The following is a 23,887-nucleotide window of genomic DNA, read 5'->3' as shown; positions in this document are numbered from 1 at the left end:
TTAATGAACGGGAGTTTGTGTGCCACAGAGAACACTAGGTTCTCAACAGGGGATGTTAAAGCTCAATGAATAAATTGAAAGAAATAACAATGTTGTTTGCTTGGGAGAGATGAACTGAAGGAAAATTACGGAATCCATCCAGACCTTCCACTTCTGGACACAAACAAGTGATTGGACTTTGTTTTCTCTTGACTTTTTGATTTCAGATCTAAATTTGATTTGAATATTAGGTCTCCGCATGTTTAATCTTAGGTGTCTACAGCATCACGGACCAGAGGAACACTCTCCTCCCACTGGAGGAGATGGAACAGTGATATGCAGACAAACATTTCACAGTGAGCCTTGTCGGCCACTTCATGTTATTCTGGAGGAAGTTTACCTTGTTGCAAAAGCTTGAATCTCAAAATGCAAAACAGAGGAGCAGAAAAAGGGCCGATCCGAATGCCTCCCTGAATTATGTAAATTTACAAAACAGTGTTTCGTCACATCAAAAGGAGCTGCATACCTGGAACTTTTCAACGAGACAGCTGTAGACAAGACTGGCCTCTTTTCTTTCTCCACTCCCAGAGACATGAAGCATCTTTCATCTTTTCCTGCAGAATCTTTTGTCCAACAGTAGCCACTTCCTGTTCTGACCCCTGAGCATGACTCGTTCACCCTGTGTTTGCAATAAACACACATTTTCATGAGCTCTCCAGTTCTCTAATCTCTCCCAGGGTCATGCCAAATAGAACCACAACGAAGTCTGTTTAAGAGACAATCTGGAACACGATAATACATTTCTGACATAAGACTAACCTTGCCATGAAGGATGGTGGTGGCACAAACTTATGAAAGTGGTTTCATATTTGGGGATTTACAAGGAACAGCCATGCAGGAAGGAAAGAGCCACTCTCCACAGAGCATCATGATGCAAAGATGGAAAATGTGGACAGATCAGCGGGGAAAAAAAGTGCATGCTGTTGGAGAAAAATCATAGTATCATGTAGGGGACAGATCATGATGGCTCTTAGGGCAAACACAGGCCCCCACCTAGTTTTGTAAATAAAGCTTTATTGGAACACAGGCACACCTAGCTGCTTACATGTCACATATCTCTGGATGCTTACTCGCTACCCCAGCAGAGCCGAGTAGTTGAAACAAGGACCGTACAGTTCATAAAGCCTAAAGTATTTACCATCTGACCCTTTACAGGAAACTATACTGAGCCCTGCAGAGCAGGGAGAACATGGGGATTTTGGAACCAGCGAAAGATTCAGACTCCAGCCAGTAATTGCATCTTGTATTTTTGGTATTGTTGACAGGACTCAAACAGGTAGAACTACATCTAGCCCAGAGCATTAGAGGTGCTTACCAAATGGCAGTTATTTTCCCATCCCTCATGCAGACAATTCAACAAAAAGCAAATCACCATGTTTCCGTACCTCTCACAATGGGTATTATTTCAGAGAAAAGTAAACATAGCAAAAGACATCATGAGTCAGTGCGCTTCTGTGTGGATCAACTACATATTTTCTATATAATATTCACCAAAGTTCAGCTGAGAATTTCCCAACTAGGATTTAATTTAATAAATTACCTTCCATCAGGATGGTAGGTAATTTATTAAACATTACATTTTCTGATAATTTTTGGAGAAGAAAAAGTATTGAAAATTGGATCCCAAATACAGGTAAAGATATAATGGAAAATCAACGTGGATGACCTACTATTTATACCTTTAGGTGAATGGGATCCTAAGAATATTATCATGGTCCTATGAGTTTTACCTTTGGTATTCAATTCTAAGGTGCAAATTAAATGGAATAAAGGTGACACTGTTCTTGGAACAAAGGAAAATGGCAAAGTAAAGATAACTAAAAAACTATAAATAGGTTGGAAAGGGAAACAATACCAAATGTGGGTCAGGCTTTAGAGTTGACTTTTATTTTTTGCCACTCTGAGCAATAGAGGCCGGGGTGAGCTACCAGTTCTTCTAAAAGCAGCCCTGCGTAAGATCATGCAACGGCGTCTGTTATTTTCACCCACCTCTGCCCTCCAGGGCTTCTCTTGTACCCCTGTGTCTGAGCATCGATACCCAGGAGACGGCCCTGTCTTTGGCACACCTCCTGCCCGTTTCATAAAGCCACCTCCTGCTTCCTGGACCGAAAACAACTGTTCCTCCCCAACTCACTCATCCTCGGCCCCCACCTCTTCTACTCCACGCTGTTTCTGGTCCCAACGATACACCTTAAATAATATTCATCTGCATAACCTCGATCTTGGTGGCAAATGAAAGGGGCATTTCTCTAGCACCTTTAACCAAAGTGTCCAGGAACTCTGTGAAGCCTGGCCAGCACGGAGGGCATAACAATCTACTCAAAATCTCCAGCCGGCGACAAGTCAGAGCTCTAGCGTTTCCTCTGCAGCGGTGCGCCAGTCCAGGGTCGCTGGCTGGGGAGTCTGGGAGTCAGTGTGAGGGACTATGTCAGGCTTGGCAGTGGTCCTGCCCCAGCAGACAGCCAACAGCACCACCCGGGTGGGTGGGTGATGTCATCAGTGGCCCACTGGAAGAACTCCGGTTGGACGAAATAAGCATCATTCGATTAAACAGCCATTTGGATGATGGAACTGCCACAAAGAGGTAGCTCTGTGGGCAAGAGCAGACTTTCTGATCGGAAACACGCGTTCAAACCCTACCGCTTACTGTACCGATCTCAGCGTTTGAACGTACCAGAATGTGTGTGAACGAGCACGTCTGGGATGAAGACATCCGTCTTGGCTTCCGTCTTGCATATGCAAAATTGCTCCAGGAATGAATAGCCTAGGCTGTTTGTGTGCCAGCCTCTTCAACTGGGATCAAGACACAAATCATCGTTGTTGGGTGAGGAAGATGAGGTGCCCGGAATGTGAAATCTTCCAGACAGTGGGGCAGGAGGAGAACCCTGCTGGTGCCAGAATACCTGCAAAACAGGAAAAGGACAAAGACTTAGCAGCAGTTTGCATCTATTGCTTTTGGGTCTCTGACCAAGATCCCAGGAAGAACTTTTTCCTTCAAATGGAAATTTACCTCTTTGAATAGTGCCTTGCAAGAGGACCTCTAATTAGCAGAGCCTGCCGATGGGGACCATTTGCAAGAGGGACGCAACGCCCTTTGCCGTAAGTATTGAAGAGATTAAAAAATCAGCAATAACAATAAAAATAAACAATAAAAACCAGCAATAACAATAAACAGTAAACACACAATAACAGTAAACACACACACACACCTCTCCTTAAAAAAATAAAAACTTCAGGGAAACCTAGATAATCTGTTTATCCCATCAACAATGAAGCTTGGCAGGTTGCTAATTAGAACAATTCAACAATTCTAACTCAACGTGTACATTTAAGAACACGTCCAAGCTGCAGTGATTCGATTTCGCAAAACATGCATTCCATCAGGTCTGTGTGAGCATGGCCTCTCCCGTGCCATGATCTTCGAGAAGCCGGATTTGATTTATGAGGACCCCGAGGAGAACAGTCAGGGTTCGCCAGGCCCTCCCTTCTGTTGTAATCACAGAGAACTCCTTGCTGTGTGGCGACCACACGCACAGTCCTGGGCGGGGTCCTCCAAGGGTGACATGGGTGACAGCAGTTTGGCTGTTGTGTCCACATGGATTTTTTTTTTTTTTTCATAAGAAAAAGGAGACTCACTTTTTATTTGGAAGTAAAATGTCTTTTTCCCTAAAGAAAATGCCTGTTTTCTTTTTTCCATCTGTAACAATTCACTTATACCTCCTCAAAATTAGAGTTTTTGGCAGGCTTTCTTTATTTGCAGAAACACAAAACACAGAGAGTCTGCCATGAAATAAATAACTAAGAAGTCGGAGCACATACGCATCATCGTATTCCCCCAGACGCTCTGCAATGAGATTCACAGGTTCCCTTGGTGGACACGGGTCTCCACTGGGAAAGGTCTACTCTTCTAGCCTCTGAAAACCATCCTGCTAATTCAAGGAGTGATTCGCCAGGTCGGTTTCAACTGGAATAAGCTTACGGAACATGTCAGATGGTGTCAGCTGTGTTGCAACCAAGAGATCAAGAAACAGAAAGGAGAGTGATCTCTCCGCCTTGACAGGGGCGTGGATTACGCAACGGATGACACTTAATTACTTACACGGTGTGTAGGGATTCTGCAGCAGCCATGCCAGGTCTCTACATGGTAAATCAGAACCAAAGAACGTTTTGGTTCGTGGATAACTGGCTGTATTCACAGAAGAGAAAAAGATCTCTTATCTCAGAGAACCACATCAAACTGCTCTAAGAGAACGGTTTCATTTTAGAGAACCGTTACCTATAATGGAAGCCCTGCTTTATATAGCTACAATCTTGAACTCATCCCTCTTTCATTCTACAGCAGGGCGATATGAGCAACGGGCCATTATTTTTTCAGGAGTCTTTCAGGCTACCAAAAATAAATAAATAAATAAGCTTCCTTCTTCAAAATAAACAAGTAACCATCTGCACAGGAGAAAACTGCACCCTGCTGCGCAATCAACAAAGGCAATAATCAGAGTCAGATTAAGAAACAAAACAAAATACCTGAGGGGTACAGAGGAAAAAAATGACCCAAATGGTGCATCTGGGACCCGATGACACAAAGAAAGACTCAGAGGCCCAGTCTGTGATGGGATTTGAGGATTTCCAAGGAAAGCTCTCTCCAAATATCTCCCTGACAGTATGCCTAAAACTGCTCGCTCAGGCATCCTCTCACTGGGATTGAAGGCTTCCATTTAGGGTCTCTCAGAGATAGTTCTGCCAACCTGCGAACACAGTGGCTTTTGGAAGAAGCCATGAGTAAATATAAACACCCTCTGTGCCGTTTTGCAAATCACAGATAAATGGTGGCTCTGAGAGGGCGGGTTCCTACCAAGCAAAGTTTTGTTTAAAGTATGGGAGGGTTAATAAGCTGGGTACTGCCAGGGGCAGACGGCCCAAAAGAGACCTGAGAGGAGCTGGGTTCTGAAGGACCTAGGGACCGGCTGGCTAGAAAGGAAAGTATGTGGACCAGAGTTCCGAGATCAGAGATGCCAAACCTTTCCACTTTCTGTATGCCCTGTAGAGGCAGGCTGGGCTACTTTAGGATGGAACCCTAACTTATTTTTGCATGACAAAGAGAGCACTTCTATTTTCATTCAAAAAAAAAACTTACCCTATGTGTTAGACTGAACAATTTTAAAAAGAAGTTTACTTAGCTGGGGTATAGTTGGATACTTCTGTTTTGCAGAACTCTACATTCTAATGGAGAATTTATCGGCCCCATGGCTCAAAGGCTTCTAGGTAACAAAAGGAAGGTTCTTAAAGAAGGAGGCAGAGGAAAGAGTCAAACCCTATACCCTTCCCTCTGTGGGTCCCTGGGCCACAGGCTGGGGGAAGAAGAGACGCTTCGTCTTGGACCCAAACTTGAAAGCGGGCGGGACCTTTCAATACCAGAAAAACGAGACTTCATCACAAAAAAATGAGACTCGTTTCCACAATTAGAAATGTCTGGAAAGCAAAAGGGTATGGCCAAGTTGTCTTTAAGGGTTAGGAAAAGGTCCTTAAGATGTAACGTGTGACGGCAGCGTTAGAGAAAGGCCAAGTGTCTTCCTCTGTGTCAGTTCAGAATTGCACAACCCACGAGCTCCATTTTCATCCTAGGAGACCACAGGCACACTGCTTCTCTCTGTTTCTCCATCGAACCAACTTCTCGAAGCAGCTGGCAGTCTCGCTGCATCTTACCCTCTGCGCCATCCAGCATCACCCCACGTGCTACTCTATCCAGCAAAGAAACTTGTTTCCATTATCGCCCTCCAAAGAGATTTCTGAAATGTTTTTCTCCTAATCAACACCCCCTGACTGACTAGCCTTACAATCCTACTCCTGGGCATATATCCAGAGAAAAACATGATTCAAAAGGATACATGCACCCCAATGTTCAGAGCGGCACTGTTTACCAACAGCCAAGACGTGGAAGCGACCTAAACGTCCACTGACAGATGAATGGATAAAGATGTGGTACACGTATACAATGGAACATTTCTCAGCCATTAAAAAGAGTGAAATCATGCCATTGGCAGCTACATGGATAGACCTAGAGATGATCATACTAAGTGAAGTAAGTCAGACAGAGAAAGACCAAGATGATATGATACTGCTTAAATGCAGAATTTAAAAAAAAAAAAAAAAAAAGATACAAATGAACTTATTTACAAAACAGAAACAGACTCACAGACTTAGAGAATGAATTTATGGTGACCGGCGGGGAGAAAGGTTGCGGGGAGGGATAGACTGGGAGTTTGGGATTGACATGTACACACTGCTACGTTTAAAACAGATAACCAACAAGGACGTATGGGAAAAAAAACAAAACAAAAAACAACCCGTGAAATTCTAATACCGTGGATATCCCTGCATCTGTTTATGTACTGTATTATTTCATGCTTTATACATAACATTATAAGATTTCTTTCCACTCTCTGTCCCCAAGAACATTTTCTGAGGATGCCTGCCTTAGACAACTCCCTGACTCCCTCTCTGCCTCAGGTAAAATAAAGAAGTGAGCCTGCAGTTGGTGGTTTTCCATGTTGTATACGAAGGAGGCATAGGGTTGCACAGAGTAGTCTCCACGACCACCCAAAGGAGTGCCGGCGAGGCGCCATTTTGCCCATCAGCCACAAGGGCCACCATCCACCCATCCCATACTCTGCATGCACACAATGGAGTGGGCCTTCCAATTCAACCTCAGCAGCTCTGCTGTCATAGGTCTCCACTTCAGGGTTCTCTGCTTTATGCCAGTTTATAAAATTGGTTCAGGGTTTTTAAAAAAAGTGAAAAGTCCTTTTGTCTCAGTGTACCTGAATGGCCTGCACACTTTCAGCTTCTGGCTCTGTTTAATAAGGTGACAACGCCTACGTGAATTTTACTAAAAAGGCAAGTATGTACTCATAAAGCCTCAAAAACGTTGGTGGGAATCCCACCAGACAGGGAAAATGTATCCTTTGTGGAGACTGTTCTGTGTGCCCCTCAAATCACTCCCATTGGCCCTTTGCTGATAAGCCCCACTCCATTCACCCCTGGAAGAGTCTGCGAGTGATGAATATCTATAGCTTTTTATATATTTTGGAAAAAAACTGAACCTATAATATAGCATGTAGTTTTGGATTTCATTACATTTCAACTGCGTTACACTCAATGCACTATAATGCATTCAATGCATTACATTCAACTGCATTACATTTCAATGCTAACTGAAATTAAAATATGCCAACGTGGGCTTCCCTGGTGGCGCAGTGGTTGAGAGTCCACCTGCCGATGCAGGGGACGCGGGTTCGTGCCCCGGTCCGGGAAGATCCCACGTGCCGCGGAGCGGCTGGGCCCGTGAGCCATGGCGGCTGAGCCTGCGCGTCCGGAGCCTGAGCTCCGCAACAGGAGAGGCCACGGCAGTGAGAGGCCCGCGTATCGCAAAAAAATAAAAGAAAAAAAAAAGACAACGCTGTGACATTTGATTATGATCTATCTGGGCCTTATTTCATGGTGAGCAAACTTCCATACAAGAGGTCAACACCGTAACAATTTCACTGCTCTTCCCATTGGTACAGCTTGCAGCAGGATGATCCAATCAACCACATCATTGTTGATTTGACACAAGAGTAATAGAACGGCAGACATAGATCCCTGGTGTAAGTCTACCTGAAACTCTTGCCCTGCTATGAAGAGCTTTTAAGCAGGAACAGACATATCTTTCTTGTTAATGAATGAGATGTCACGGGAAAACAGAGTGGGGAGTGACTGACTTGGCTTAGAGGCTCCTGTGACAGGGTCAGGTGATTTTGAGCTGGGTTTTGTAGGGTCTCGCCAAGCAGAGAATGCAATAGGATTCCAGATACAGGAAATACCTTGATTAACACATCCCAGGAGGCTTCCCATGTATGGTATTGCCCTCTAGTTCTTGGATTCTTCAGGCAAAGTTGATACGAGACGTGGCAGGAAGGGGCGGGGGATGGGAGCAGGTCTGGTGGAGAAAAGAAACCACTCAGTAAGCTTTCCTCATCCTCAAGAATTTTACACAACGCCAACATCCCTGAGGTTTGCCCTGTAGGTGACGGCAAGTCCCTGAAAGCTTTACGCAGGGGAGAGAGGTTTGTTTTTTATTACTTTGGCAAGTCCAAAGTTGCACAAAACGTAGACAGTAAGTATAAAAGCCATGCAGTGTGAGTGTGTCAAGGTTAGGTCTGGCGATTCTTACATCCTAGACTCAGTATTACGCAGAAGCCCACGCCACTGAACGGAGTCCTACCAAGATTTCTACTGAGGGTAATATGATTAAGTTCCACTTAAAATAAAGCCATTTGCGATCATTTAAATACAACTGACCCAATATTTGGTTTTAAGTATTTCTCTGAGCAGAGATACTTGCATATAGATATGGGTGTAAATCAATAGGTGAGGGCGAGGGAGAATACATATATATCTATGCGTATATTTGAAAAACGACAGATTTTATGCTATTTTAATTCACTGACAAAAGTCTTTGAAATGTTTTGAACTCCAAATGAAACTGCAGAATTTAAATCCAAAACAAGAACAGTGAAATACTGAATTCAGGAGAAAAACTTCAGGCAGAGCCCTAAAGAGATGTGAAAATTGCCGAATTTCTTTAAAAATTCAGCAACCTACAAATCTCAGACAACCGTGAAGGGTATTCTCTATTGAGTCTAGCCCTAGATTGGATCTTGATGGATACAATTATACAATTAACTGAGGAGCTGTGAGTTTATTTTGCTTTGATGAGCAAGAGAGATTTTGCTCTAAATATAATCTGTGCCAGCTGGCCAATTCAGGTCTCTTCCCCTCTTTTGATTTTCACAAACCAAGTATGTGCGTTCTACACACCGTGCTGGTCACCAGTAAACGTTGCCTGTAATGCATACACTGCTTGGCAGGACGCGTGCGAGCGTCTCCATACATCTAACTCCAGCACGAGTACTGTCCTCTGGGTAGAAAAGTCTCAGCATTTATGAGATCCTTGCCAATCACCATGTACATTTTCACAGATAACTTCGTGTTCAGACGTAAGCAAATCCACGCGCACATTTTCCAGCTGGACGCATGATGGCAGGATCACAGCGCATGGTTGACAGAGAGAGTATCTACAAGCTCCATTACTCTGATGACAGATCAAATATCATCAACTTAATCATCTTTCAAACTACACTCTCTTTACAAAAGTAGAGACTTGTGTTTCTTTGCCATACATAGCAAGCTGAAAGCTGTGATTCTTCCAACATGGAAAATAGGCTTGAGCTTCTTAAAATCAAATTAATTTTTGAAGTGGCTCTTCCTTAAAAACATTAAATCTAGAAGAACAAAACCAAAGTTCATCGAGAGAGGCGGGTAACTTACTTCGCGGAATGACGTTTTACTTTACAAGAAGACTCACAGCAGGATTCCTTGCAATATGGGACCCACCTAGTGCCCACGCATGTGGGAGGAGTTAAAAGTCATGATCTGGAAATCACCCGTTGAATTATATTATCCAGTAAATCACATAAACACATAAACTCATTTGTGTTTAAACTCTGCCGGCATCTAGCATTTCTTCTTCCTAGTGTCTGTCCACACTGATTGAGAGACAGAGTTACACAAAGTTGCCCACAGCTGCTTATAACCTTCTGAGAGCCACTCGAGAGAATCTATTTCAAAGATACGCAGTGCAGGCTGAATAAATGGTTTGATGAAATGGCTCGGGGAGTGGAACCATTTCCAAATCTAAAGACTTTTCCATCCATCTCTTTCCCAGGGGGTTTACTGGCTTGGACACGACTTATGCCAAATGACCTCATGTACCAGAGCTGCCTGTCCAATCACTGTTAGACGGAAGTGACCAAGTTCTAGCAGATGATTAAGCCAGGAACATATGCTCATCCTGTGGAACTGGATGCTATTCTCTGATGAGCTTAGAGACATAACATTAGGAATATAGGAAGATGCCAAGGATGATCTAACTGGACTTGGACTTGGCTGAGGGGCCATGTTTATACTAGAGGTAATAGGGAGCTCATCATCTGATGAAAAATCAAATAAGTTATCTGACGTACACTGAAAACTGAAAAAGCAAGCAGCAAGGAACGTCATAGCACTATTGTTATGAAAATAACATGGGGTTGTGTTTTTGATTAAGGAGCTGTGGAAGAGTTTGTTCATAGCTCACTCAGGCCAGGGAGCAGATTTCCAGGTGAGGTGGGGCACAGAGTGCACTTTAGATCATCCTGCTTCACTTGTGTCATTTCTTTCAACAACAGACACATGGAATATTTCTAATCAGACACATTTTAAGGCGGCTCCGTCATTTACTTTCTGGTTCCTGAACTTACTCAAATTTTCCTGTTACAACTGCCATGTCACCTTTCTTCAAATACAGAGAAGTTCGGGGTCTTAGCTCAGGCTGCTATAACACAATCTCACACACTGGCTGGTTTAGAAACAACAGACGTTTATTTCTCACAGTTCTGGACGACGGAAGTCAGATCAGAGTACGAGCATGGTCGGGTTCTGGTGGGGACCCTCCTCCTGGTTCACAGACAGAAGAAGAATTTGGGGTACACAAACATTCAGTCCATAACAGTTAGTCTTTAATAAACTTTAGTAACTAAAAGAAGAATCACTGATTAGAAATTATTTGCTTTTACTAATTCAGATTAAGTTGCCTTTAATACACAAACATTCCTTTAAAATGACTCTTTAGAAGTCACTGTATCTCTTCATGTTTGATGGTAGATGACAGACTAGATAAAATGATAGATTACACAATAGATTAGATAGATAGACACACAGAGAGAGGGGGAGAGAAGAAGGAAGGAAGGAAGGAGAGAGGGAGGGAGGGACAGAATGAAGGAAGGAAGCAAGCAAGGAAGAAAGAAAGAAAGGAAGAGAGAAAGAAAGAAGAAGGAAAGAGTCATCCTAGGCTCCTCCCAAAAGAAAGCTTCAAAAAATAACTTTTGTGCAGGTGGCTTATTTAGGTGCTGATCTCAGGAATCAGGGTAAAGAATGGAAAGCGTTGTGGATAAAAGGGGCTAATCCTCCCCTATCTACTTAGGTCTGTAGAGATATGCTTTGGGGATTTCACCTTCGGGTGGAGCATTTACAGTTGACCCTAAACAACTCAGGAGTTAAGGGCACTGACCCTCTAAGCAGTGGAGAATTTGCATACAACTTTACAGTCGGCCCTCTGTATCCATGGTTCCCCCATATCTTCGAGGTTCTGCATCCCTGGATTCAACCAACCGGGCATCCTGTAATACTGTAGTATTTATTATTGAAAAAAATCCACAGATGAGTGGACCCGTGCATTTCAAACCCATGTGGTTCAAGGATCAACTGTATCCAACAGCATTCAGGCCCTACGGACCGTGGGCTGTCCCAGGGGTGTTAACCCCCTTCACTTCTGGATTAGGAGGCATGCTCAGAGCTCTCCCCTGAGGCCCTACAAAGCACAAGTCTGAGAAGGACCAAAGGAGAAGGCACAGGATGAGCAGTGTGGACTTCTGAAGGGCGATGCCGTCGGGAAGAGTGAATCAGCCCTGCAAGGAACGGCTCAGAACAGCAACCACTGGGCTCCCAGAAGGTCAGCGGCTGTGTGGCTGTCATCCGGAGGAGGGGTCCGCACAGAAGATGCAAAATGTACGGTTGCTTGGTTTCTGAGAGGCATTCTTCATATTGACAGTGGTGTTGGAGTCTTGTTTTAGTGACTAAAGTTCATTAAAGACTAAGTGTTACGGGCTGAATGTTTAAGCCACAATCACGACTCAAAGGAGGTGACTCCCCACTCCACTTGGACAAAGCAAAGATCAGGGGTGCTTCCGGAAGATCTTCTGTGTCGTCATTGCTAAGCCATGTCCATCAGCCGTAAGAAAACAGACGTGAAAACAAGTTTTCTTTCTTTTTTTTTTTTTAAATAAATTTATTATGTATGGCTGCATTGGGTCTTCGTTGCTGTGCGCGGGCTTTCTCTAGTTGCAGCGAGCGGGGACTACTCTTGGTTGCGGTGCGTGGGCTTCTCATTGCAGTGGCTTCTCTTGTGGAGCACGGGCTCTAGGCACACGGGCTTCGGTAGTTGTGGCACACGGGCTCAGTAGTTGTGGCTCGCGGGCTCTAGGTGCACGGGCTTCAGTAGTTGTGGCACACGGGCTTAGGTGCTCCGCGGCATGTGGGATCTTCCCAGACCAGGGCTCGAACCCGTGTCCCCTGCATTGGCAGGCGGATTCTTAATCACTGCGCCATCAGGGAAGCCCCCAAAGGTGAAAATATACTTTTTTAGTCATTAAAATCGATAGAAATTTCTATAGCAGAATTGGTCTGCATCCTAAATGTAGTGATCTCATGAAAGATAACTTATGCCATTTTCTGACACGGTAACATTTTTATCACATCATTTCTTTAAGACAGTGGAAAAAAGCATAAAAATCACCAGTCTGTTTTTCAAATGCAGTATTCCAACAGGAATACAAATACATAGTGTTTATTTTAGATTCCACCAACACCAAAGAGGATCATATAACTTGTGTATGGCCAGAAAATGGAAAAATTACTAATATTCTTCCAAAGGTTGAAATACACTACTGGGCATTTTTGGGTTCTTAGTAAGGTTCTGTCTCCACAGGACACCAGATATTATGAATGAGTCAAGAGAGCATGAAAAATGTGCAGGAGGAGTAAAATTAACATGAAAGATAGTAATGGTACTATTTCATATGGATTTTAAAAAGACTAGCATGATTAGTGGGAAGCTGCCGCATAGCACAGGGAGATCACCTCTGTGCTTTGTGACCATGAGAGGGGTGGGATAGGGAGGGTGGGAGGGAGGGAGACGCAAGAGGGAAGAGATATGGGAACATATGTATATGTATAACTGATTCACTTTGTTGTAAAGGAGAAACCAACACACTATTGTAAAACAGTTATACCCCAATAAAGATGTTAAAAAAAAAAGAAATTACATGTAGCTTTACAGATTTAAAATCCAACATTAACTCTCAATCATTGCACATAATATTTTTCATTCTATAAGCATTGGAGAATGGTAGAATTGATATTAAAGAAATTAAAGAAAAACAAACAGAAAATTTACCCTTTGCAAAAGCAATCATTTTCATTCTAGTTGGAAACTAGACAATAAGCTATATTAATGTACATTTTATTGGACAGTCCCTCTAAGATTATGTGGTTCTCTCAAGCACACACCATCTCTTACTTATCCTTGTAGCACCCAGTAACTAGAAGAGTGATTTTCAAGTTATGTTCTGTGGGCCCTGCGGTGCTTCAGATATTCTGCAAATATTTGATTTTATTTACTTCTTTTTAAATACATATATAGCTTAAACTATGTGTGTGTATACACATATATATATACATATATATCTATGTGTGTTATATACATAATATATAAAATATATATTATGTATATAAACACATTTTATTTAATGTTTTATATCCAAATTGGAGACTTTGGAGACAATGAAAATATTAACTTCTGGGGACTTCTCTGGCGGTCCAGTGGTTAAGACTCCATGCTTCCACTGCTGGGGGCATGGGTTCGATCCCTGGTCCGGGAACTAAGATGCCACATCCTGCATGGTGCAGCCAAAAAAAAAAGAAAATATTAACTTCTATGGCTAGGCCAGCTTATTTTTATATAAATCTAGGAAAAAATCTTCTCTATGCATATATTAGAACTTTTTGAAAATGTCAATGCTTAGGAAGGTCAAAACTTTACAACTGGTGTTTTTCTAAAATTCAGAACTGGATGTATCCATGGTATGTAAAATTCTATAGAAGATTCATTCTGTTCTGCTGCTCTCCAAGCTGGATTGGCAATTTCAAACTGATTCTATCTAGTCCCTCTTGGGTCAAGGAAAATATTTAACTTCAAGTCACTTCAACACTTAAAGTGGCTAAAGTCTTCACCCTTTGGGGAATGTGTGCATTACAAGTATCCTGGGTCACTGTCAGGCAGAAGATTATCTGATGGGGGGCTAAGCAGAGCTTCAAGGTACAGAGGATGTTACTCCAAAGTGGATAAATGATGGAAAACTGACTGTTTTGGTGGCTGGTTTTGACCAGCGACAACAATAGAACAACATGGAACTCATCCAGGTTCCATGAAGCTTCCTGGTGCTAAAACATATGAGGAAGACCTGCTTTGGCTGGTTGGTGTGAGGGGGTGGAGCATGACATTCCTTCTCTTACATCTTCCCTAGTTATGAATAATTACCTCCTAAAGGTAGGGAAATTTGCTCTTCAGCTATGCATCCATGTCTTTACATATTTTTGCACCTCTCCTCCCCGTCAAAAATAGCATACAGGCAAAAAAGCAAAATATCCTTGAGTTACAAGTTAAATAAGGTTGTGAGCCCTAATTGAGGAATTTCAGGGGAAGGAAGATATAATTAATACTCAGAAATGCATGTGCCATGCTCAGATAACTGTCAATAAAGCTTTAGGATATCTGCCTACTTTTCTCGAATCATAATAATCACATGTGTGAAGACCAGTGAACTTCCAACAGGAAGCATCATGAGAGTATCATAGTTTTATCACTTACTGTAAATTTGGGATGTTTCTTGTCTGTTATATTCATGATAAATAAGGTAAGTAATTGTTAGATATTGTTGGTGATGTAGTTATAAAATGAAGTTATTCTCTTATTCCTATTAACCACAGTTATTTTGAGGTTGCAAATCATGCTGTTTCTCTTTTTGCTTTATTTTTACCTATTACCATTTTCAACTGTTTTTTTTTTCCCCAGCTTTACTGAAGTATAATTGACAAATAAAATTGCAATATATTTAAAGTGTACAACGTGATGATGTGATGTATGTATACATTGTGGAAGGATTCCCAGAAAAAGTTAATTAACAGAACACTTCACATAGTTACCTTTTTTTCTGATAAGAATGCTTAAGATCTACTCTGTGCAAATTTCAATTATATAATAGAGTGTTATCAGCTGTTACCAGTATTATACCCACTGTGCTGTACATTAGATTCTCAGAACTTATTCATCTTATAATTGAAAGTTTGTATCCTTTGAACAACCTCTCCCCATTTTCCCACCGCACCCCAACACTGGCAACCACCATTCTATTCTCTCTATGAATTTGACTTTTTTTTTTTTTTTTTAGTTTTCACCTATAAGTGATACCAGGAAGTATATCTTTCTCTGTGTGGCTTATTTCACTTAGCCTAAGGCTCACCAGTTTTATCCCTATCGTTGCAAATGGCAGGATTTCCTTTTTTATTAAGGCTGAATAATATTCCATTATATATATATGTATGTATATATATACACACCACAACTTTATCCATTTATCTTTCAGAAGGCACTTAGGTTGTTTCTATGTTTTGGCTATTGTAAACAATGCTGCAATGAACATAGAAGTACAGACATCTCTTCAAGATAGTGATTTCCTTTCCTTTGGATATATAGCCAGAAATGGGATTGCTGGGTCATATGGTAGTTCTATTTTTAATTTCTTGAAGAACCTCCATATTGTTTTCCATACTGACTCTACTAGTTTACATTCTCACCAGTAGTGTACAAGGGTTCCTTTTTGCCACATCCTCACCAGCATTAATCTCTTGTCCTTTTGATAACAGATATCCTAACAGGTATTAGTTGATATCTGACTGTTGTTTTGATTTGCATTTCCCTGATGATTAGTTATGTTGAGCCCTTTTCATGTACTTGGTGGTTATTTGTATGTTTTATTGGAAAAATGTATTTTCAGGTCATTTGCTCATTTTTTAATTGGGTTGTTTGGTTTTTTGCTGTGTAGTTGTATGAGTTCCTTGGATATTTTGGGTGTTAACCTCTTATCAGATATGTGCTTTGCAAATATTTTCTCCCATTCAACAGGTCACCTTTTCATTTTGCTGATGGTTTCTTTTGTTGTACAGAAGTGTTTAAGTTTGATGTAGTCCCACTTGTTTATTTTTGCTTTTAGTGTCAACTCCAAAATATTATTGCTGTGACCAATGTCAAGAAGCTTATTCCATATGTTTTCTTCTAAGAGTTTTATGGTTTCTGGTCTTACATTCAAGTCTTTAATCCATTTTGAGTTGATTTTTGTGTGTGGTGTAAGATAGGGGTCTAATTTAATTCTTTTGCATGTGGCTATCCAGTTTTCCCAACACCATTTGTTGAAGAGATTATCCTTTCCCTATGGTTGTATACTTGGTGCCTTTGTGGTAAATTAATTGATTATATACATGTGGCTTTATTTCTGGGCTCTCTATTCTGTTCCATTGATCTATGTGTCTGTTTTTAATGCCAATACCATACTGTTTTGATTACTATAGCTTTGTAATATAGTTTGAAAACAGGAACTGTTTGTCTTGCTCAAGATTGCTTTAAATATTCAGGATCTTTTGTGGTTCCATACCAATTTTAGGATTTTTTTTTCTATTTCTGTGAAAAATGTCATTGGAATTTTGATAGGGATTGCATCGAATCTGTATGTAGATCATTTTAGGTCATATGGAAATTTTAACAATATTAATTCTTCCCATCCATGAACATGCCTCCACAGAGAATCCTTGCTCTTCCACTTAACAACTGCTTCTTTGTTTGCTATGGTTCTGTGGGACTCACAAATGCAAACCCTATTGGCTCTCAGGGCTAGGTGATTTGGGGGCATATCTCTTGGGTGGCAACCTTAAAAGTTGAGGCACTAGATGTGTGACCTAGACCCTCAGCTCCTCAGGGAGAGGCTGAGAATTAGGGGTCTGCTCCTGATTGTTGTGCCAGGTGGGGTTTATGGTGAAATTGTGTCTTAGCCTTTCTTACTCCTGTGTGTAGCTGTATATTCAGTGTATCCATGGGAAAGTCAGATCTTGCCATCTTGGTGACGTCACTCCAGATACTTGTAACTATTTTTCTTGAAACCTTGCAACAAAAGCCCTTCTAGACATAAATCAAGGAGGAAGCTAAAAAAGACTGCAACTGACATTCATGAGCTCCATTACCCAGGCTTATGTTTGATCAAAACAGCCTTATTGCTCTCATCAATTGACTTTATATTATTAAATATTTTAATGTGAATCTGCAAAACAAATTTATACTGAGAGAAAACTGCTTTTGTCTGTGTGTAAACTGGGGTTTCAATATACAAAGTACATTATATTCACATATTGTTGTCAAAAACATTTGAAAAACACTGGCCTAGGTCAATAACCATGACAAAAAACAGGTTCAAAATAAATTTAAAATTCCCTTCTTATCTAAGTAAGACCATTTTAGCCTCAACAAAATTCACAGTCATGTAGTATGGTTAAAAAACAAAATTTGAGAATTTATAGGTTGGAGAGTAGTCTTGCAAATGTTGTTACTTCCACCTTTAAGTAAGGAGATAATAGAAGAATTACAAGAGTCCTTGTGAAATAATTTGATTTCAAGAACTTGATTTTAATAACCATGGATGTACAGAAAGAACTTATCTTGTTCATGTAGGGGTTAGCTGTGATAATCAAGTCATAAATAATAGTCTTATTTTATATTCAATAGCCCTTAATGTTCCTGCAAATTTGGTAGAACATATTTTACCATTTTAAAATATATGGCATTTACCTATAAATGAGAAAATGTTGACATATGGTATTAATAAACTGGGCTCTATAAATATAAATTCTCATAAAGGAAATAACTTTCTCAGGTTATTTCACAACTGTCATTCACTCATTCAATGAATATTATTGCTGCATATTAATTTTAAAAACACTCCTACTGGGAACATATGTATATGTATAACTGATTCACTTTGTTGTAAAGGAGAAACTAACACACTATTGTAAAACAGTTATATTCCAATAAAGATGTTAAACTTAAAAAAAAAAAAGACTAGCATGATATAAAAATTATCTTGTACATTTATATGCATTGTCATAAAACTTGAGCATCTTTTCTTCACTGAAATTCAAAAAGAAAATTACAATGTTGCTGCTGGAAGCTGCTCCCTGTAAATCTTCAAGAATTTGAGGGATATCCATTTGTCCTGTAAGAGTTAAATAGTTCTGCCTTGTAGCAAAGACATATAGAAAATGACTTTTTGAGGTCCCTTGCAGTTTTTTTAAATATTACTGAAAATTATTTCAGGAGCCCATAGAACAATTGCTTTTTCTATTTGTAATCAATAGGTTGTGAGAATAATGCTTTAATGATGGTTTCTGGATCATTCAACCCATCAACAGGGTCTTGGCATCTAGTCTGACCTTTCCTTGCCTGGGTTGGGTGGCCCTGTGGAGTACTGTCCAAGGGTCTCAGTGGATTGACTGAGTTTCCTGACTCAGGCTGAGGCTCTCCGTTCAGGGACAGAAGGGTTTCCATGTTTAGGTAATAGGCCAAGGAGTTCTATACCACACAATCCACTGGCACACACTTACTTCCAACGCACAATCTGGTGGGGTTTTCTTTGTTTTTTAATGGTACCTGAGTCCCTTACAGTCAAGTGTCCTGAGGCATCAGTGTCTAAGACGTCATTATTTTTCTTAAAATCCTGAGATTTTTCTCAAATTATGTTGGCAGTATAAGAGCGTTGCAGGTACTGAAAGTTACAAAGGAATAAGGTATCAGAGGCACGACAGAAAGCAAAACAGTACAATATTATCACCACCAAATTTTAGCACTACCTGTCAATTCTTCACGTGCTAGAAAAAATGTATAGTGATGGTCTTAATTGGGTTTTTTCCATGTACCCCAATGTTCACTGCAGCACTATTTACAATAGGCAAGACACAGAAGCAACATAAATGCCCATCAATGTATGGATAAAGAAGATGTGGTACACATATATACACAATGGAACATTACTCAGCCATAAAAAAGAATGAAATAATGCCATTTGCAGCAACAAGGATGGACCTAGAGATGATCATACTCAGTGAAGTAAATGAGACAGAGAAAGCAAATATCTTACATCACTTACATGTGGAATCTTTAAAAAATGATACAAATGACCTTACTGGCAAAACAGAAACAGACTCACAGAGTTAGAGAACAAACTTATGGTTACCAAAGAGGAAAGGGGGGTAGAGATAAATTAGGAGGTTGGGATTCGCAGATACACACCACTACATATAAAACAGATAAACAACAAGGACCCACTGGATAGCACAGAGAGCTATATTCAAAATCTTGTGATAACCTATAATTGCAAAGAATCTGAAAAAATATTATATACAAGTGCATCACTTTGATGTAGACCTGAAACTAACAAACATTATAAACCAACTAGACTTCGATAATAAAAAACAGTTTGAGGGCAAGCAGCTCATCCAGGAGGCGACTGCGAGAATCATGATGAAACAATGAGGCAAGGTCGGAAAGGAGCGGAAGTGACAGTACTAGTAAGCGGTGTGCTGATGAGCGGGAAACTGCCGTGGACGACAAAGCTCAACCCCCAGGGAACCTCCGCAAGACTTGAGGAACAGGTCTCAGAACGCCTTCCTCCTGGGACGAGGAAAATTAATCCTCTACCTCTGACCCCTCTTTATCTGCGGGTTGCTGCAGACTAGGGTTCCACAGGGACCTTACTCCCCAGCACACGCAAAGGCCAGGAATGCTCTAGCAGCCAGAGCAGGCCTTGGTCTGGGGAGATGCAGGTCCACGAGGTGAGCAGCTGTGGAGGCATGAAGAGACTGTTCACCAAGATACACACGGCCTGGGAGAGAGCTGGAAAGAACGTCCGGGGTGGCCTCAGGCTGCCCTAACCCACTCAGTCAATTATGACGCAGCACCGACTTCACGGCAGACCATGTGCCAGACGTGGGCACCACAGGACACAAACAACTTCATTTTCTTCTCCTCCTCTTGGCAATTTTCTAATGCTCCAAATAAAAACTTCAATCCCTCTAGCCAGGCTTTCCCCACCATCCAAATTTAGGGCTCTCTCTTTTCCGTACCCCACAGCCTTGTGGTCACATTTCCATTTTAACACCTACCGTGCCACATAGTTGAGTAGGTGCCACGTCTCATTTACCCAACACCCAAAAATGTTTTTTGAACTAACGAGTGCGATGGTCACTGTGTTAGTTTTCTATCACTGCTGTAACTAGTTACCAACCACAGAGGTAGTGGCAGAGACAAAGGAATGCTGTGTACTTCTGGAGGTCAGAAGTCCCACACAGGCCTCCCGGGCTGCACCTGAGGCGTCAGCAAGGCTGTGCTCATTCTGGACGCGGATCTGTGTCCTCGCTGCGCCCCGCTTCCGGCTGGTGCCCACACTCCTTGGCCTGTGGACCATTCCTCCCTCTCAGAGCCATCAGTGCTGCCGTCCCTGACCATCCTTGCAGAGTCACATCCCTTGTCTGACTACAGCTCACCAGGTCCCAGAGACCGCAAGGACAGATGTGCGAAGCCAGTAACCCGCAGGTCTTTACTCCGTTCTACAGGGTCCCCGGGTGCATCCTCTGGTTAGAGTATTGCCAATGAAAGCACAGCACCGCTCTTCTCTTCTCGGTGGAAGGAGAGGCAACCCCGGCCCTTGGTTTCCGAGTTTTCTGCCCACTCCCTTCACTCTCCTCTTCCTTTACGAAACTTTGGCCAAAGAGGAAGGTGCAACATGATTGTCTGCAGCTCATAATTCTGTCTATAACATTCATCAGGTGATTTCTTGCCTCCTGCTCATCTGTGCTGGTCAAATGTGATGTTACCTCATGGGCTGAAGAGGCAAGCCCAGGGCACAGCAGGTCGGAGATCACCGGCTTGCGACACTTTGTAATGAAGGGGTAACGCTCTCATGAGTTCCGGAGGGCCCCTCTTGCGGAAGAAAGGATCCCAGGAACGCCAGTAACCTTACCAAAGTACTCGAGCGTATGCTAGCTATCACACCATGTCTTTCTCCTCACCCCCAACAAGTAGTGCCGAAGGCAGTATTAATATATCAGCATGCTGTTACCACCAGTATTAAAAGGAAAGTCGGACACACAGTTCAGCATTAACTGCGCGCACGCGCACACACACACACACATCACGAAGGGATGGGATTTAGTGTAATATTTTTCATTCTGTATTGAGTGATAATAGAGATACTGTGATATTAAAAAAATGAAATATATTGCAGCCTCAATATGAAATACCAAACCTGATTATTTTAAAATATTAGTATGCATTAGAATAAAAATGTTAGATATTAAATATTTTATAAATGGATTATAAATTGTGATAATGATAGGAAAATTAGCAACAGATATCTCAGAATCAACATTTAACCCCAAAGGGTAGCAACTAAAACCACTATCACATATTCAAAACTGCCTCCCACGTGCATTCAAAATGACTTCATGCGTATTATTTCCTATTCACACGTCATACCTCTTCAAGCTATGTTCCCCTTGTATGGATGGGAAAACGGAGGCCCAGAGAAGTTAAGACGCTTACTAACCATCACAAATTAACCAGGTCCTCCAGCTGTACTTAAAAAGGACCTGAAGAAGTTAACTATATTTTAGCCGAAGCTATTGATGGCAAAGGACTATGAATAATTATAGGAATTATTTCCCTTTTTGTAATAGGCTTTGTTTTTTAGAGCCGATTTAGGTTCACTGCAGAATTGAGCAGCAAGTAGAGAGAGCTCCCATATACAGCCTGCCCCCTATACACCTACAACCTCCCCCTTTAGCAATATCTTCCACCAGAGTGGGACATTTCTTATCATCTGTAAACTTTCACTGACAAGTCATCATCACCCAAATTCCAGAGTTTACATCAGGGCTCACTCTCAGTGTTGCACATTCTATGGGATTTGACAAATATATAAGGACTTGTATCCACCATTAAAGTATCGTGCAGAATAGTAGCACTGTATCAAAGAGTATCAACCCGCTTCACTCTGTTTATTCATAATTATTTCCTTCTGAATGTTATATCCTATATTTTTTTTACTAATTTTTTAAAAAGTCTTTACTGAATTTATTACATTATTGCTTTTGTTTTATGTTTTGTTTTTTTGCGAGGCATGTGGGATCTTAGCTCCCTGACCAGGGATCGAACCCACACCCCCTGCACTGGAAAGCGAAGTCTTAACCGCTGGACCGCCAGGGAAGTCCCAATCCTATATTATTTTTTTAAAACACTGTTAGACCATGGTTCTCTCAATTGTAATATGAGGCATCAAATTATCCCTTTGTTTCCTGCAAAGATATTATGAATGCATTTGCAAATGGAAAATCTATCTCATCTATAGAATTTTGAAAAAAAACTGTGGATCATGTTTCTTCAATATCACATAAGTTATTCAGTATTAGTTCTAGCTCTATGAAATTCAAAGAAACCATGTTGCACGTTGGCAGTAATCCAGAGATACAGGCCTAACTCGCCCACAATAGTCCCAGAGGGAAGCTGAAGCCATCTCTACAAAGGGTCCCGTCAGTTCAATCTAACGTATTAAATGACAGCAAATGTTAAAGACACAGCATTCCCTCAAGACTCAACTTACATATCAATCTCAGGATGGATTTGACTTAAAGAAGGAATTAGGTATATGAAAGTAAACAATTTTACTTCAAGCATGGAGTTGATAACAGAGTTACATGGAGCTACGGCTAATTGGTTACGCATAGTTGACGGAAGTAAAATTCACTGGGTGAGCTGTATGTAAGGAAAATGGAAAACAGTAAAAGAGGAAAAATGGAGACTTTTAATAAAGTACAGTCCTTGCTCTTAGAGAACGAAGTCAACAAATAAATATGTTTTTCCCCAAAGTATGCCAAACTTTAAATAAACCCTCTTATTTAAAGTTAATGGCTGTAATAAAGAATACTTGGCATTCAGTGTACATACGTAGCATGATTTGAAAGTTGGGTGCTTCCAATTAACAGGACTAATGCCAGTTACTAAACTACTGAATAAAAGAACTACAAGTATGATACCAAAATGGGTCATGGAACTATCACCCAAATTATAAATTATATAAATTATAAAACCCTCTTTCTGTCCCAGGGTTGTACAGTGTCTGAATTCCCTTCCACCGGTCGTGTCTTTGAGGCGAGGCAATTCTGTTTTGGGGAGGATGAGCTCGTTAGACCATTATTAATCATCAAAAACCAGCATAGTGCTCAATTGTTTATTCTCCTACTCAAAGGAAATTATGAAAGAAGCAGTTTTTAAGGTAAGCGGCACCTCATACTCATTTTGGTAATGTAATCAAAGATAGAAAAGTGCACTGTACACAGTAGGTTGTGCTGAGTGGATGAATGAGTGAATGGACACACAAATGATTATTATATACTAGGAAACAGAAGAGGCTTTTACAAAAGTTCACAGACTATTGGGAAGCAAAGAGATGAGACTGCTCATTTGTAGCAAGAACATTATATATAGAATTACATATCCAAGTACTAAGAAATAAGTAATTTCAGCAGGAGGTCATGGCCCTCACCTGAACTAGGTAGGAAATCAAGTCACACTGAGGTCAGCTGTGTGTATCTGATGCAAAGCTGCTGTTCTTTTTTTTTTTGCGGGCCTCTAACTGCTGCGGCCCCTCGCGTTGCGGAGCACGGGCTCCAGACGCGCAGGCTCAGCGGCCATGGCTCACGGGCCCAGCTGCTCCGCGGCACGTGGGATCCTCCAGGACCGGGGCACGAACCCGCGTCCCCTGCATCGGCAGGCGGACTCTCAACCACTGCGCCACCAGGGAAGCCCAGAGCTGCTGTTCTTTTAGTGCCTGTCTACAATGAGCAACTACCAAGCACTACTTCTGCCTTCATCCACTGAAGTGTTTTACCGGAGAAAAGTCACTTTTTTTTTTTTTTTTTTTTTTTTGCGGTACGCGGGCCTCTCACTGTTGTGGCCTCTCCCGTTGCGGAGCACAGGCTCCGGACGCGCAGGCTCAGC

The 23,887-nt window shown here is 41.5% G+C and overlaps 1 long non-coding RNA gene across 3 annotated transcripts in view; it reads right to left on the bottom strand.

Annotated features, from left to right (window-relative positions):
• Window positions 1–23,887, bottom strand: part of LOC114486644 (uncharacterized) — a 369,699-nt gene that overhangs the window by 62,200 nt on the left and 283,612 nt on the right. For all 3 annotated transcript variants that reach the window (XR_008617973.1, XR_008617972.1, XR_008617974.1), the window contains exons 6-9: window positions 7,899–8,014; window positions 2,714–2,942; window positions 799–959; window positions 506–658 (exon numbers count right to left, since the gene is read on the bottom strand). This is a non-coding gene — a long non-coding RNA (uncharacterized lncRNA). The remainder of the gene's footprint in view (window positions 1–505; window positions 659–798; window positions 960–2,713; window positions 2,943–7,898; window positions 8,015–23,887) is intronic.

This window comes from Physeter macrocephalus, chromosome 7, assembly GCF_002837175.3.
Source record: "Physeter macrocephalus isolate SW-GA chromosome 7, ASM283717v5, whole genome shotgun sequence".
Lineage (NCBI taxonomy): Eukaryota > Metazoa > Chordata > Mammalia > Artiodactyla > Physeteridae > Physeter > Physeter macrocephalus.
The sequence above is the reverse complement of the archived record's forward strand: the minus strand, read 5'-3'. Positions and strand labels throughout refer to the sequence as shown.